This window comes from Polypterus senegalus, unplaced genomic scaffold, assembly GCF_016835505.1.
Source record: "Polypterus senegalus isolate Bchr_013 unplaced genomic scaffold, ASM1683550v1 scaffold_3692, whole genome shotgun sequence".
In the NCBI taxonomy this organism is placed as follows: domain Eukaryota; kingdom Metazoa; phylum Chordata; class Cladistia; order Polypteriformes; family Polypteridae; genus Polypterus; species Polypterus senegalus.
This window is the reverse complement of record NW_024379437.1, coordinates 8635-18142: the sequence shown is the minus strand read 5'-3', so window position 1 is coordinate 18142 and position 9508 is coordinate 8635. Positions and strand designations below refer to the sequence as shown.

Genomic DNA, 9508 nt, shown 5'->3' with positions numbered 1-9508 from the left:
CTGGGTCTGGACAGGTAAGTCAAAAGACACACATAAGCATGCTTTTACTTTTAAACACAGACATTAAAATTTTAATAAATTTCAGTCTATTGTAGCATGGGTGTTGAATGCAACTTTCTCAAAAAGGATGGAATGGTTAAATGAGAATGGCCATCTTAGGAAAAAAAAAGGGGTTGAGAAAGACTTTCCTAGCAGAGTACAAATGCATTTTGAAAAATACTGGTTCTAAGGAAGAGTGGAGAATACTTAATTCTCCATGCTAACTTGCTGAAAAATGAATTAAAAAGTATATCTCACAAACCATGGATTGCAGACACTGTATACTGAGCGGAGATAATTCGCTCAAGGGTATTGCTGTATGTGGTTGATTTAAACCTGAGATGGAGTCATTTGTGAGTGCGCTGCCCAGGAGAATCATTCAACTAAGCCAACAACAAGCATTTATGGCCCTAGATAATCACATTTTTCCACCACAGGGTAGTCTTACTCACTGCTCTCATTCTATCATTTGTAGTAAGATACCTTTTAGTTTTACATATACTTTCTTCAATAAAGTTTATATTGCCATGATTATACTGCCAAGTATGAATGACATATTAAAGACATAATTTACTTTAAAATGTAACATTGTGCTGCTGGTCTCTGGTTATAAAGACTATAACTTAAACACACTGTCTTCAAAAAATAAAATATGAATGAATCACCTTGAAAGGTTTGATTAACTGAATTATATTTCTTCAGGTTTACAACATAACAAATTCAAACATAATGTAAGAAAACAAAAACAAACAAAACAATTTAATCGTGCCATAGATCTGTGCAGGCATAAAAATGATTATTACATTACACATTTTTCTACAGCTTAGTTTGGTACCATATGAACTTTTCCGTATTACTATGTGGGCATGTAGAACAAAAAGTGTTTACTTTGTTTAAATTTGCTTGATTTAAAATAAAAATACACATAATGTGTGAGCACTTTGTGCACTAGTGCAATAATCAGAAATTAATATGCTGCAAAGAGATTGAGACACTGAGAACATGGTTTTTGTGCCTGTAGTAATCCAATAATTCAATTTGTTTAAACGATTATGATGACCACCACATAAACTCAGTTTCAAACATATGGTAAATAACAATATTATAAATTCTTCAAAAAATTACAACAAGGTAGCTTAGTCCAATTTCAGGCAAATCTCACTAGAAGAGTCTTAAGATTTATTTGCTTGAGGAAGATGTCATGTCAACCTCTACAGAAGTTAAAAAGATATTCACAAATAAATTATTATGCTGTAGTTCAAAAGTACAAAAATAATAACAGATGCTTGAATAACTGGTAAAATATTTGTCTACTCAATAGATAGATTTGAGCAGATGGGATTAGCTGACATTTTAACACACGCTTCAAGGTGGAATATTTAAAATGCATGAGGTCATCAAGTCAAGTTGCTCATAAACTACAATCTTCAGTTATACAGGTTCTTCCAAATCAGCTGGCACAATTAGCTGACAAAAACGGGTATCGCATCTTGGATGCTTCAAGTAGAAATGCTCCTTGACATCCTCTCAGTGTTATAACGTCCAGGGTAACTGAAATTCATAAGGTGGTAGGGTGTGCAGTGTGTTGCATCAAAATTTTTCATGTACTTCCGAGCCTATAAAAGAATTAAAAAAAAAAAAAAGTAAGTCTTACTTTGCATAAAAGAAGCATTAATTGTAATTCTAACAGCTTTTGGTGGTGAACAGTTTCTACAGTATACTGTTTTTTATTCATGTTGGAAGAAACATTAAGGAAAAAATTGCAATGAGTTAACACTCTAATTCTGCTGGTATGTCAATTTTTTAGGGCTGAGGAATATGGCATAAAAAAAACAAAACAAAAAAAACATTCTTTTATTTCAACATATTTCTAAATACATTTTTTATATAAATTATATATATATAAATATATATATATACACACACGAAAAAATACAAGAATAAGTAGGGTTGCCCATATTTTGCAAACTGAAAATACAACTATATCCTTTTTAGAAAGACCAAATAAACAAAACACAACACATGGAAGGAAAAAAAAGCATCAATTATAAGTTGCATTTCCCACTTACTAGAAATAATGCCAGCTGTCTTCTTCCTTCTTTCATGTCTTCTCCTGAGAAGTCGAGTGAAAAAAAAGATATATATATTTATACACTCACCTAAAGGATTATTAGGAACACCTGTTCAATTTCTCATTAATGCAATTATCTAATCAACCAATCACATGGCAGTTGCTTCAATGCATTTAGGGGTGTGGTCCTGGTCAAGACAATCTCCTGAATTCCAAACTGAATGTCAGAATGGGAAAGAAAGGTGATTTAAGCAATTTTGAGCGTGGCATGGTTTTTGGTGCCAGACAGGCTGGTCTGAGTATTTCACAATCTGCTCAGTTACTGGATTTTCCTGTCAACCATTTCTAGGGTTTACAAAGAATGGTGTGAAAAGGAAAAACATCCAGTATGTAGCAGTCCTGTGGGCAAAAATGCCTTGTTGATGCTAGTGGTCAGAGGAGAATGGGCCGACTGATTCAAGCTGATAGAAGAGCAACTCTGACTGAAATAACCACTCGTTACAACCGAGGTATGCAGCAAAGCATTTGTGAAGCCACAACACGCACAACCTTGAGGCGGATGGGCTACAACAGCAGAAGACCCCACCGGGTACCATTCATCTCCACTACGAATAGGAAAAAGAGGCTACAATTTGCACAAGCTCACCAAAATTGGACGTTGAAGACTGGAAAAATGTTGCCTGGTAGAGTCAGAATTTGGCATAAACAGAATGAGAACATGAATCCATCATGCCTTGTTACCACTGTGCAGGCTGGTGGTGTAATGGTGTGGGGGATGTTTTCTTGGCACACTTTAGGCCCCTTAGTGCCAATTGGGCATCGTTTAAATGCCACGGGCTACCTGAGCATTGTTTCTGACCATGTCCATCCCTTCGACACATGTACCCATCCTCTGATGGCTACTTCCAGCAGGATAATGCACCATGTCCTGGCTAAGAGATCATTTCAAATTGGTTTCTTGAACATGACAATGAGATCACTAGTACTAAAATGGCCCCCACAGTCACCAGATTTCAACCCAATAGAGCATCTTTGGGATGGTGAGGAACGGGAGCTTCAGTCCTGGATGTGCATCCCACAAATCTCCATCAACTGCAAGGATGCTATCCTATCAATATGGGCCAACATTTCTAAAGAATGCTTTCAGCACCTTGTTGAATCAATCCACGAGAATTAAGGCAGGTTCTGAAGGCAAAGGGGTCAAACACCACATTAGTATGGTGTTCCTAATAATCCTTTAGGTGAGTGTATATAAAACATTCAAAGCAACAGTCTACCTGTGCATATATATTTAGTAATTCTTCTACAGTTGAGTTTTCAAAGCTCACTTCAGGGCTCTCAGGAATGTGTCAATTTCCATCCAGTCCTTTTGAAGAGTAATGTTTGGTTGATATAATTAATTTTGAAAGAGGAAATACATTTTAAAAAGTTTTCTCAGGCAGTTAGTTTTGTTCATGTTGTCTTCCACCATATCAGCTCTAAAATTGCTTAAGTCCAGTAATTATGACAGTCAATTCCAATCATCTATCGTGTTAATGCAGAGTAAATTTGTTTTCTATTTAACTCTAAGTTTTGTTCCTTCATTACTAAACCTTTACTTTAGCATTCTACATATACACTTTAGAGCCTCTCTGTCACCAAATTTAAATGATTTTTGTTTTATTTAGGAGACTTAGTAATCTGGGGCTTGCTATGTAGTAAGTTGTGTACAGTTTTTGAGTTTACAATAATGTAAAATAAAGAATTGCAATCACAGCACAATAGTGTGACACTGAAAATACAGTCTGTGATGCAGTGAGAGCTCCTGATATTGTCCCTAAGTGACAATCTTTTTCAACTGCCTTTGGGAAGCAGTCACCAACATAAACATTAAAATGGGATCCACTTGACATCACACCCTTTTTTCATAATATGGTTGTTGAGTTTGAATTACATGAACACACCCAAAAAAAAAATAATCTAATTTTGGACAAGTATTGTCATTTTGGGACATAAATGACCTCAATACTTAGTGAAAAAGTACTTGTAGTGGAAAGAATACTGATTGGGATATTCATTCTTGGTCTTAATTTCTTTCTTCATATAAGATGATGGTACTTGTAAAAGGTATTTATACATACTCACACATTCTGACACAGATCATTAAAATGCACTGTATATAAATACATTTAATGCATTTAGATCCCATCCCAACTTTGTCATACAGTGCATGTTTCTCAGTGCAGAGACTTGGGGCACTCCACTGATCCAACATATTGTAGTTGCATTTGTATAAACAAACAATTCTAATTACTGTATCAATGGGAAATTTAAACATAAATACAACTCAACAAAATTCTGGGTGGTCACTGTTAAGTGTTTATTAAGTAGATAATAAGACTTGAATACTTTCATCCTGTATATTTAGTGTGAAATTCTAGTGGTTTAAAACTATGGAAAAGGGGTGCCAAAAAAGGGAACAGCAAACAGCAAACAAAAGCATTTTCCTAAAAAGAATTATATTTGCACTATTGTCTACCAATTCTTATTGTTTGCTTTGATTCTGATATAACAGCACATGATCAATTACAATGTGTATTTGGACACCTACACTAAAAAAAGTTATTCAAGAATGCAATCAAATTCTCTTTTGTTGCCAGGGTCTGTAATTTCCTAAAACTGAATTGCAATCAGTGTTGACGCTTCAGGTGGATACATACCACAAAAGGCTATTATAACAATGATCGTGCTTTTCACAGCTGAGCTTTATTTCTGATATTTTAAATGTTGTAGAAAGCTTATTTTATTATTAACCATACATAATATTTCAATGACAATTACTAAGAAAATAGTCATGAAAGCAGAAAACGGTTTTGTTTCTGGATTATTTAAGAATAATATATGAAAGAAAAATAAATTGACCTCCAACACCCCACGAAAATGGTTTAGACTGATCAGCCTGATAAGACTGTAGGCGGGGTACACCATTCATCATCTACTTCATATCCGCTATATAATGAAGTGAAGGATAAAAAGCATTATATTGGGAATCATAGTTGTAATCCAACATTAATTATAAAAATTAGAAATTTATGGAAAATAGCATTATGAAATCTTTCAAATAAACAGTAAGTACATAACCACAAAAGCTATTGAGCATTACAAAAATGACAGCAAAGCAACAAGTTCAAAATGATGGTCAAAGAGATAGTTTTGTCTGATGTTTAGCAAGTTCAACCATTTTGGTAAGTTTAGGTTATAAATTCCCAAAGCTGATAAAGAGCCAGACACTGAGGATACCTTCTTAAACCCTATTGCTGGCACTCAGCCACTCCCTCACTGCTTGTACACCTCACCAGTCACCACATTTGGATACCTGAAAAACAATATTTAAAAGGGTGTTTTTATAAAAATGTTTTGCACAGTTTTTTTCTGTTAGACAAATAAATCACTGAAATTTATGCTTATGCATTTCATTCACTCATCAATATTCTTTTCAGAAACAAGAGGATAAGTTCATTAGCTATTTACCAGGGAGACAAAAGGGATGATTTCCCACTTTAAAATAAATTTAAGTTTTACATAGATCACATTCTAAGAATATGAAGCATTAAAAACAGGTATCATTTCACCTTGAGTCAAGGACAGATTCCAGGGATATTTTGTCTGATTACACAATAGGCACAAGTAATGTATCTATGGTGGCTATGGAAAATTTTAAAGTGATTAAGAAAAAACTAGTCTTTTCTCACTAAATCAAGTTCTGCTATCATAGTATTGAGTTGGCTGCTTGGTTAATGAATTTATTTTGCACAGTACAGCATTTGATCCATTTTCTTCTGTCAATGTGACAAGCAGTATCTGAAACAACTAAAAAAAAACCACCATTATATTACAAAGTTAATGCAAGGAGATTGTGCTCAGTTTAGATGTCTTGGTGCTAATCACTAGGGTTTATAACCTCGTTTAAACCCGTAGCCCAGAAGATGATGATGGTACAGCAAATTGCAAAGCATACTGCCTGACTGCTCTATTATAAAGTGGTTTCACTAGCTTATAATCACCTTAAACACACACATTTCTATTAATGGCATGCTTTGGCTACATGAACATAGACTAAACCCCCTCTACTGGCACTTGGTGTCACTGAAACCCCTAAGCCCATAGTAACATTTTAAAGAACTTGATCATTCAGGTAGTTTCCCAGGAAGCCCTACTCATGTCAGTCAATGAATGTTGCTGCTGTCTAATTTTATGGTAGAAAAGTCTTAACCTTCTTCCAGTCTTATCCTTAAATGACACCATGGCTCTACCTTTTCCCAGCTTAGGACCATGTACAGCCCATAATAATAACCGTAGCTCATTTGATGGCCCCGGGACCACTATATTTTTTTACTTCCACTTTCACCTGCAGGGCTCATCAACCCTTGGTAAAAAAATATATATATGTACTGTATTAAAAAATTGTTGCCACTTTCATACCAAGTAATGAAATCTGTAACTTGCTTTGCAATAAAGTTTACTATGGAAAAAAAAAAATAAAATACCACTTCTTTTTGTATAATCAAATCAAGTACAGAATTTGAAATAGCATGCAGAGCTGCATCACTTTAATAAGAAAGAAAGCCAGTCCAGCTAATTTGGACTCTAATGCCAACAGTTTTTTACTTTTTTGTGATGTGATAGTAGCAAAATACCCCAGAAAAAACATATACTGAGCAGGAAGCTGACTGAGGTAAATTGTGCAAAGTCACAGCCTCTGAAGGCAAGACTATCTATCTATTAAGCATGTGGAACCAATCATAAGAATTTAGGCAATGCCATAAATATTTATTGCTGGTTTTAATTTTAGAATTTTTTGCTTTATCTCTAATGTTGGTTATTTGAAGAAATCCTGAAATCGGCAAGTACTTTCCACCCAAGCAAAAGAGAAGAAAGATTCCCAGGCCAAGTTCAAAAGAAATAGTCATGTGCTGTCTGCTTCACACCCTGCAGGAGAAAACAAATATCACATTGAGTTTCACCCCTTTAAGTACTGCATGTTGTTTTATGATTTTATTATAATTTAATATCTGAATGTTGGTATCCCGCATAAGCTAACAACACTGTTAGTCAACATGTTCTGTCATTTATTTTTTTTTTTAGATTTTCAACTCTGAAAACAAAAACTTCACTCTATTCTGAAAGTGTCTGGAAATGTGGTTAATGGAGGAGATACAATACATACCCAAAATACAAAGTCTATGCCCCGATTAATAATTACAAAAGGTGCTTCTGTCCATTTGAGTTTTGGTAATACTGACTAAAGAGAAAAATGTTCTCTAAGCAAAATGTACAGACAATAATGATGCTTCACTGTACTGAGAGTTTTGGCAGAAGATATCAAAGAAGACAGTTACATCTCAGGAATCCATAAACATGAGACAAGAACAAGCAATGTAATTTAATCTTGAACGGTGATATAAAATGTAGCCTAAAAGTATATTTTTCTCAAAGGTCAATTTTTTAAAAACTGACCTGAACTGAAGAAGAGAAGGAGTAAATCATTTCCCCTGTTGGACGGATGTCTTCAGGCCCCCTGTAATAAAAAGATAAAATTAGATTTTTTAGTATGCAAAAGGTTTAGGAAGTCAGTAAAAACAGTGCCACTCTGAGCATTATTATACTGCTAATTCCTTTTTCAACCTGTTGCAGAAGTCACACTACACATTTATCTACCTATTTCCCGCATGCTTATATATGTTAAATGAGAGATTTCTGGATTCCATACTGTACATAAAAAATAATAAAATAAAATTTAGAATGTGAACTTTTGATTTTTTTCTTTGGGTGCCAAATGATCCTGTTAAATCCATTTATGTTGTGGATGGTAATAATGCATGCCAAATTCAACCCTCAAACTAAAGGCTCCTTATTCTCATGTGCAGAAGGAAGTTTTTTATGTTTAATCTGCATAATAATGGGGGACAATTGTGTCTTTATGAAATGTGAAAAAAAGCTGGGTCAAAAATTCCTACAATTGTTTATTTGAGAGTGAGGTTTGGTCAGTAAATCACGGTGCCCACATTCATTAATTCCTACTGAGGATTTTTAAAGTCTAGGAGATTATAAAGGGTTTGTGACACTACTATAGCCTGGCAACCAACTAGTCACTCATAGTTATCCAAGACATATTTAGTACAATGCAAGTGCGGAGCATCTCGATGTAGAAGAATACTGTACCATCTCTCTATTATATAAAAAAAAAAAAAAAAAAACTTGCTACAAGACTTTTTCCCAGGGAGGAGATGTGATCTTTCGAAGAGGGACAGAGACACTTTCACTTCCGAAGGCAGACAAGTCACGTCCACTTACAGCCTTCAGATTAGTTCAATGATACAAATGCAGAGCAGGTTAGAGATAATGGAAGTAGGAAAATTGAAGTCTCCAAAAATAAGAGTACAGATCGCATTAGCACAAACAATCTGAAAATATTACTCGGGAAAATAACCGGAACAGTGAAAAGAGATCTAATATTCAGGTGCTGCACAGGCTTTTAACGTTTGAAGCTCCAGCATGAAATGCAGACCACGTGGCATGCAGCAGCAGCAAGTCAACTGCTTCTCGAGCAAAGAAGAGGTGAAAAAACACCTGTTACTTGTTTCCCAATGCATCACCATTTAAAAGGGGTTTGAGAGCTGCACCATTCCTTGGGATGTGCTCAGCCCCCTCGTCCTAACGCACCCTACCTCTGGTTTTGGGGGTGGGTTTTAAAGGTGCACGGGTGAATTGCAGAGTTATGCGTGAGGGCAGCAGACAGCTGCTCGAGCAAAGAGGAGTTAAAAAAATTTGTTTCCATTTAATTGGGGTTTTGGGAGGCGGCCTCGGGTGGGGAGGGCTTGGTTGACGAGAGAGCGAGCAGGTGCAAAGCCCTAGTACATACAAACTATTAACTTGACTGCAATGGACTCCTAGAACTGTAATTCACCAGCCACTAAAATGCTATAGTTATAATACAGAATAAGGTCATCGACTTATTCTCACTCCAACACAGGTGATTGTATATATACTTTTCTGTATTTCAAGAACAGCATAGACTCTGACACAAGATTAACAGATGAAGCAGTTTGCAGAGAGAGAGAGAGAGAGAGAGAGAAAGAGAGAGAGAGAAGATTAAAGGGATGTGTATTTGTTATTCACTGTGGTTGTAGTCTAATCTATCAATGCATATGTAAGGAAACACTTGCTCTCCTTTATTATGGGGAGAAAAACTGCTTAACCGACTACTAGAGAACTAAATTCATTGTTTAATTCTCCCATTACATTCTACAACTTTTTCATTTTTTCTTTACCTGAGAGTAGTTTTGACCATTGGAACTATAGAATTCATGCATAGTCAACAGCTCTTGTGGGAGCAGGGTCAAGGCTTTCAGTTTATTA

At 35.4% G+C, this 9508-nt stretch overlaps 1 long non-coding RNA gene across 1 annotated transcript; it reads right to left on the bottom strand.

Moving 5' to 3' along the window:
* Window positions 1–931: 931 nt before the first annotated feature.
* On the bottom strand, window positions 932–2163 carry LOC120519906. The gene is made up of 2 exons (XR_005631697.1): window positions 2109–2163; window positions 932–1655 (listed from the first exon to the last, which is right to left on the bottom strand). It is a non-coding gene; the product is annotated as an uncharacterized LOC120519906 (long non-coding RNA).
* Window positions 2164–9508: the final 7345 nt, after the last annotated feature.